This window comes from Triticum urartu, chromosome 4A (genome assembly GCF_056163025.1).
Source record: "Triticum urartu cultivar PI428250 chromosome 4A, HENAU_Tu73, whole genome shotgun sequence".
Classification (NCBI taxonomy): Eukaryota; Viridiplantae; Streptophyta; class Magnoliopsida; order Poales; family Poaceae; genus Triticum; species Triticum urartu.
In genome coordinates, this window is record NC_141876.1 from 545,357,549 (window position 1) to 545,365,210 (window position 7,662).

The following is a 7,662-nucleotide window of genomic DNA, read 5'->3' on the forward strand; positions in this document are numbered from 1 at the left end:
TTATGGTAGGGTACGAAACCACCTCAAAGTTATTCTTTCTAATCAATCTGTTGGGCTATTCCTATAAGTGTCACAAACAGCCCTAGATTTTGTACTAGAATAACACCTTAAGACACAAATAAACCAAAACCCTAATGTCACCTAGATACTCCAATGTCACCTCAAGTATCCGTGGGTATGATTATACGATATGCATCACACAATCTCGGATTCATCTATTCAACCAACACATAGAACCTCAAAGAGTGCTCCAAAGTTTCTACCGGAGAATCAAGACAAAAACGTGTGCCAGCCCCTATGCATAAGTTCATGGGCGGAACCTGCAAGTTGGTCACCAAAACATACATCAAGTGAATCACGTGATATCCCATTGTCACCACAGATACGCACGGCAAGACATACATCAAGTGTTCTCAAATGATTAAAGACTCAATCTGATAAGATAACTTCAAAGGGAAAACTCAATCCATTACAAGAGAGTAGAGGGGGAGAAGAAACATAAGATCCAACTATAATAGCAAAGCTCGCGATACATCAAGATCGCGCCAAATCAAGAACACGAGAGAGAGAGAGAGAGATCAAACACATTGCTACTTGTACATACCCTCAGCCCCGAGGGTGAACTACTCCCTCCTCGTCATGGTTAGCGTCGGGATGATGAAGATGGCCATCGGTGAGGGTTCCCCCCCTCCAGCAGGGTGCCGGAACGGGCTCCCGAGAGGTTTTTGGTGGCTACAGAGGCTTGCGGCGGCGGAACTCCCGATCTATTATGTTCCCCGAAGTTTTTAGGGTATATGGATATATATAGGCGGAAGAAATACGCCAGGGGAGCCACGAGGGGTCCACGAGGGTGGAGGGTGCGCCCTAGGGGGGTGGGCGCGCCCCGCTACCTCATGGCTCCCTCGTTTCTTTCCTGACATGCACTCCAAGTCTACCAGGTTGCTTTCCTTCCAAAAATAACTTCTCCAGAAGGTTTCATTCCGTTTCGACTCCGTTTGATATTCCTTTGCTTTGAAACACTAAAATAGGCAAAAAACAACAATTCTGGGATGGGCCTCCGGTTAATAGGTTAGTCCCAAAAATAATATAAAAGTGGATAATAAAGCCCAATATTGTCCAAAACAGTAGATAATATGGCAAGGAGCAATCAAAAATTATAGATACATTGGAGACGTATCAAGAACCAACCAACAATACAACAGAATATGAAGGGCTCCTTGCCGGGCTCAGGATTGCTGTGGAATTGGGAATTAAGAAACCGATCATTCGAGGAGATTCATAGTTTCTGGTGAGACAAGTCAACAAGGATTACCAACGCCCATTGATGGAGGCATACGTCGAGGAAGTGAGGAGATTGGGGGAGCACTTTGACGGATTGCAAACAGAGCACGTACCCCGTGCGGAAAACAGCATAGCTAATCATCTTTCAAAGTGTCCTGTGCAGAAGCTTCCTGTGGATCCAGGGACTTTTGTTCTCCATCTCACTCAACCCTCCATATCCCCAGCAAAAATGGCCCAGAAAAGGAGAAAGTTGGAGTCCGGTAAGCCTCTCCCGATAGAGCCGTCCGCTCCTGGCAGAGACCCTGCCGGAAACAACTCCCCGTAGCCTGCCAGACCACACCCTCTAGCCAGGCCCATGGACCCCGCGAACGAGGCATGTTCTCCTGCAGCAGAGGAGGTGCCGCTAGTCCTCATTGTCGAGCCCCAGGCTCCAACTTGGGCAAGGCACATTGTCCATTTCCTCCAAACTGGAGAGCTTCCCGGTGACCAAGGTGAAGCTGAAAGAGTAGCCCGGAGGGCCAGTATGTATCAGTTTTTCGATGACACTCTGTATAGAATGAGGCCCAATGGTGTGAAATTGAAGTTCGTCTGCCGGGAAGAAGGGAAGGAACTGCTGGCTGAGATAGACAAAGGCATGTGCGACTCCCACATTAGATCAAGGGAATTCGTTGGGAAAGCATTCCGGCAAGGATTCTATTGGCCCAGAGCACTCCAAGATGCGGTCGAGCTAGTCACCAAGTGTGAAGCCTACCAGTTCCATTCCAAGAAAATCCAACTGCCTGCCCAGGCCCTTTAGACAATCCCTCTATCATGGCCATTTTCGGTCTGGGGGCTCCATATCCTCGGCCCCTTCCCCTGAGAAATCAGGGGCTTTGTATTCTTGTTCGTTGTTATCGACAAGTTTACAAAGTGGTCGAAAGTGACTGCCATGAGAAAGGTGATTGCTCAGTCAGCTATCAAGTTGTTGAAAGAACTGGTGTGTCGTTTTGGAGTTCCGGCAAGGATCATTACTGACAACGGCACCCAGTTCACAAGTCGTGCCTTCATGCAATGTGTTCATTCCCTCGGATGCAAGATCTCATTTGCCTCTGTGGCACCCCCCCGGAGCAATGGACAAGCTGAGAGGGCGAATGCTGAAGTGTTGCAGGGCCTCAAGATGAGAACCTTTGATACGCTGCAGAAGCACGACAGACGGTGGATCGAGGAGCTGCCGGTAGTTCTCTGGTCCCTCAGAACGAAACCAAACCGAGCTACCAGGAAGACTCCCTTCTCCCTAGTCTACGGGGCATAAGAAGTTATCGCCATGTAACTCATTTACGGGCCGCCTCGGGTGCTTGCCTACGATGAAGTAGAACAAGATCAGCACCAGCGTGACAATGATGTGCTACTCAAGGAGAACCGTCTCCGGGCTGCTACACGTGTTGCACGCTATGAGCAAGCCCTGCGTCGCTATCATAGCCGTAGGGTTCACGCCTGGTGTTTTGAGTAAGGTGACCTTGTCCTTAGGTGCATTCAGTCCGCCAAGGGTACAAACAAGTTGTCACCAAAGAGGGAAGGCCCTTATCGGGTAGTACGAGTCACCACACCTGCCGCAGTCCGTTTGGAGACTGAAGATGGCATTAAATTGCAAAACTCATGGAATATTGAGCATCTCACTACTAGAAAAAGGGCTATAGATGGGATTGACACTAATGGCGCACCAGACAAGCGGTGCGCCATTAGTATATACTAATGGCGCACCACCTTCTGATACGCCATTAGAGTTGAAACTACTAATGGCGCACCTGGCCCAGGGTGCGCCATTAGTATCAAAAAAAAATTTAACTAGTGCGCCTGTCCAAACATACTAATGGCGCATCCAAACACAGTGCGCCATTACTAGTTGTAACTAGTAATGGCGCACCTGCCGGAAAGTGCGCCACTAGTGTTGTTTTTTTATTATATTTTTATTCCCTTTTTTGCAAAACTACTAATGGCGCACTGTTCCACCGTGCGCCATTACTAGTTTAAACTAGTAATGGCGCACTGTGGGACAGTGCGCCATTAGTATGTTTTTTTTGCAAAACTACTAATGGTGCACCACCAGAAGGTGCGGCATTAGTAACCTGGACTACTAATGGCGCATTTAGAGTTGGTGCGCCATTAGTAAGTGGGAAGCAACAAGATATTTTGGACAGCCTCTCCTACCCACACTCACTTTCTCCCCACTTCATTCTCTCCACCTCCTCCTTGTCTCGGGTGCCTCCTCTTTTTCACCTCATTTGCAGCATAGATTCATTCAATTTAAGTGGTTAAATTACCTTGTTTTGATAGGTAAGTAATGGGGGAAGCTATATTTATGTTGTTCTCCCTACAACAATGTGCACATGCACTTTTTATGGCCTAGCTAGATCTATGTATGTTCGTGGTGTTGCATATGTTTGTGGTGTTGGATATGTGTTTGTGTTTGGAGGTGTACTGGCATTTGAAATGCGATAGTTGCCAATATTTTGCCGGAATGTTGATTCATTTCCGTTTCGGCGAGAATTTTGGCATTAAGCATTCTTTTTGGTCCTATTTTTAGGGAAAGTCATGCCAAATTTTTTCTTTGTTCTAAAATATCGTTTTGCTCTACCTCGCAGGCGACCGTGGTCCGCATGATGACCGAAGGCATCATGAATAGGTTTTTGAGGTCCGCGAAGGCCGAGATGCTTCAAAAGAACGAGACGGAGATAAGATGTCCATGTCAAAGATGCAAGCTGAAGAGCCTTATTGCGGACCCGGAATCCGGGCAGGTGCGGGACCACCTGCTCTTGCGTGGTTTCATGGATGGCTATCGGTGGCAAGGTGATGAAGATGACTACGAAGTCGTCCATGGGGGCCAGGCAAGAAATGAGGAAGGGCAGCAAGACAACCACCGCGGCTCGGGCGGGCGAGAAGACGAAGAATCCCCAGGAGATGATCACGACGGTGGTGCTGTACATAGTCATCATGTAGAAGATGCAGGACATGATGATGAGGAAGATGCCGGAGCAGACGACGGGCATGATCATGAAGATGATGATGCCGGCGGAGCAGACAACGCTGGACCATCGATGGGCTGGGTGCAGGACCCTCATATTCAAGAGCTGCTTCTCAAGCAGACGGATAACGCAAGAGCTGCCGCCCGAGAGAAAGCCAAGATGGATCAACTTGAGTTAGACGCGGTTACTCCATTGTATGAAGGATGCAGGCCCGAGGATACCCGCCTGAAAGTAACGCTCATGGCTCTGGAGATGAAGGTAAAACACAAAATGACCGACGCATGCTTCGACGAGAACATGTCATTCTGGCACGAACGTCTTCCCAAGGGGAACAAGTTCCCGACCAGTTTGGAGGAGGCGAAGAAAATCGTGTGTCCTTTGGATTTACCACACGTGAAATACCATGTGTGCATGAACAATTGCTTCATTTATCGGGACGAGCACGCGGAGTCTACCATATGTCCGGTGTGCGGCGTCACTCGATACAAGAAGAGGAAGAAAGCTCCTCGAAAAGTGGTGTGGTACTTTCCGATCACTCCTCGTCTGCAGCGGTATTTCGCGGACCCTAAGTTAGCAAAGCTCCTGCGTTGGCATGCGGATAGGGAGGAGAAGAAGCAAGAAGATGACGCAAATGATCCGGAGATAGATAAAAAAGACAAGATGCTGAGTCACCCTAAGGATGCGAGCGAGTGGCAAGCGTTGAACTTCGAAGACCCAGAATTTGGGAACGATCCAAGGAACATCGTGCTGGGCGCGAGCACCGATGGAGTCAATCCGTTTGGCAGCCAGAGAAGCACACATAGCACCTGGCCTGTGTTTGTGTGGATGTACAACCTTCCCCCCTGGTTGTGCATGAAGAGGAAGTACATTCACATGAGTATGCTAATTGAAGGACCGAAACAACCAGGGAACGACATCAATCTGTATCTGGGGCTGCTGAAAGAGGAGCTTGACACGCTGTGGAAAACGCCAGCCAATACATGGGACGCCGCAGAGAAAGAATATTTCCCTATGAGAGCTGCGCTGCTCACGACGGTGCACGACTATCTCGGTTACGGATATGTCGCGGGGCAGGTGGTCCACGGATTTTCTGGATGCGTCAAGTGCATGGATGACACAACGTATCGCCAGCTAGATAGAGATCCCGGGTCTTCGAAAACCGTGTTCATGGGACATCGAAGGTGGCTTTGCGACGATGACCCGTGGAGAAAACGCAAGGATCTGTTCGATGGTGAAAGCGAACCCCGAGGACGCCCACGTACGAGGAGCGGCGAGGAAATAGACAAGCTATTGAAAAATTGGAAAGACTGCCCACTGCCGGGAAACAAGCAAAAGGCGCCAGAGCCGGGAAAGAAGCGAAAGGCGCCAGAGCCGCTGCTGAAGGTATGGAAAACGAGGTCTGTTTTCTGGGACTTGCCGTACTGGAAGATCCACCGTGTGCCTCACAGCCTTGATGTCATGCATATCACAAAGAACATGTGCGAGAGTCTGCTTGGTACCCTGCTCAACATGCCAGAGAGGACCAAAGATGGGCCAAAAGCAAGGGCAGACTTGAAATCAATGGGCATCAGGCAGGAGCTTCACGCTATATATGATGATGATGATGAGGCAAAGCAGGACACAGAAAGTCGTCGCAAAGGCAAAAAGGCCAAGAAGACCGGAAATGACTACCCTCCCGCGTGCTTCACTCTAAGTCAGGAGGAGATCGAGCAGTTTTTCACCTGCCTCGTAGGAGTAAAACTTCCTTACGGTTACGCGGGGAAGATAAGCAGATACCTAGACCCAGCGAAGCTGAAGTTCAGCGGGATGAAGTCTCACGACTGTCACGTGCTGATGACGCAGATACTTCCAGTTGCAATCCGTGGGATCATGGACGCGCACGTTCGTGAAACCCTATTTGGCCTATGCAACTTTTTCGACGTCATCTCTCGGAAGTCTGTTGGCGTGAGGCAACTCAGAAGGCTACAGGAAGAGATCGTGGTGATACTATGCGAGCTTGAGATGTACTTCCCGCCCGCATTCTTCGACGTTATGGTGCATCTGCTGGTCCATATCGTGGACGATATCATCCAACTCGGGCCGACGTTCCTGCACAGCATGATGCCGTTCGAAAGGATGAATGGTGTCATCAAAGGATACGTTCGCAACATGTCACGTCCAGAGGGAAGCATAGCCAGGGGCTTTCTGACCGAAGAGTGCATCTCCTACTGCACGAATTATCTAGGCATCGAGAACCCCGTTGGTCTGCCCGTCAACAGGCACCTCGGCAGGCTCGCTGGATGGGGTCACCATGAGGGTCGTCGTGAAATGCATGTCGACTTCGAGGGTCGACTCGCCGACTTTGAAAGAGCAAACCTAGTCGCGCTACAACACATAGACGTGGTCGATCCTTGGGTGGTACAACACAAAACCTTTATTAAGAAGACGTACAATGACCGAGGCCAACAGAGGACGGACGGAGATATACTGAAAGAGCACAACTCATGTTTCACGCGTTGGTTCAAGCAGAAGCTTCTGTCGTACCCTTTACATGAGGATTCTTCCGCGGAAGAACAACTCATATTCGCCTTGTCACAGGGCGCCGAGCACAACCTGATGACCTATGAGGCGTATGATATCAACGGCTACACATTCTACACCGAGGCCAAGGACATGAAGAGTGATGGTTATCAGAACTCCGGGGTAACGATGGAATCCTACACCGGTAACGACAAGGATAGATACTACGGAAGGATCGAGGAGATCTGGGAGCTGAGCTACGCTGGAGAGAAGGTCCCGATGTTCCGTGTCAGATGGGCCAAGAGCATCCTAAAAGAAGACCGGTATTTCACCACCATGGTTATACCCGAAGCCAAATCCAACACCGCGGGCGCAAAAGTCACCGTGAAAAATGAGCCATGGGTACTGGCTTCCCAAGTGGACCAATGCTTCTTCATTACCGACCCGTCAAAGCCCAGTCGTGTTGTCGTGAGGAGAGGCAAAAGGAAGATCATCGGAATGGATGGAGTAGCCAATGAGCAAGACTTCGACAAGTACGGCGACCCGAGGATCGAACATGATGAAGATGATGAAGTAGCAGCATACACCACAAGAAGAAGTAGGAAAACACTACCTAAAGGACGTCCGTTCCACAGAAGAACTCCATTTGCGAAAAAGAAGGGCAAGAAGATTGTGAACAGATAGGTAGCTAAGATCGATTATATTTAAATCGTAGCCTTCATTTCACGATTGTATTTCATGGGCACTTTTTGAACTATCATGAATATTTTTAAATTTCATGGACACTCGATCTCGATCCCCCTCCATCTCGATCGCTATCCCACCTCGCTAGATCCGGTCCCCCTCGCCGCCGAGAACCCCCCGGTCCACCGGCCGCCGC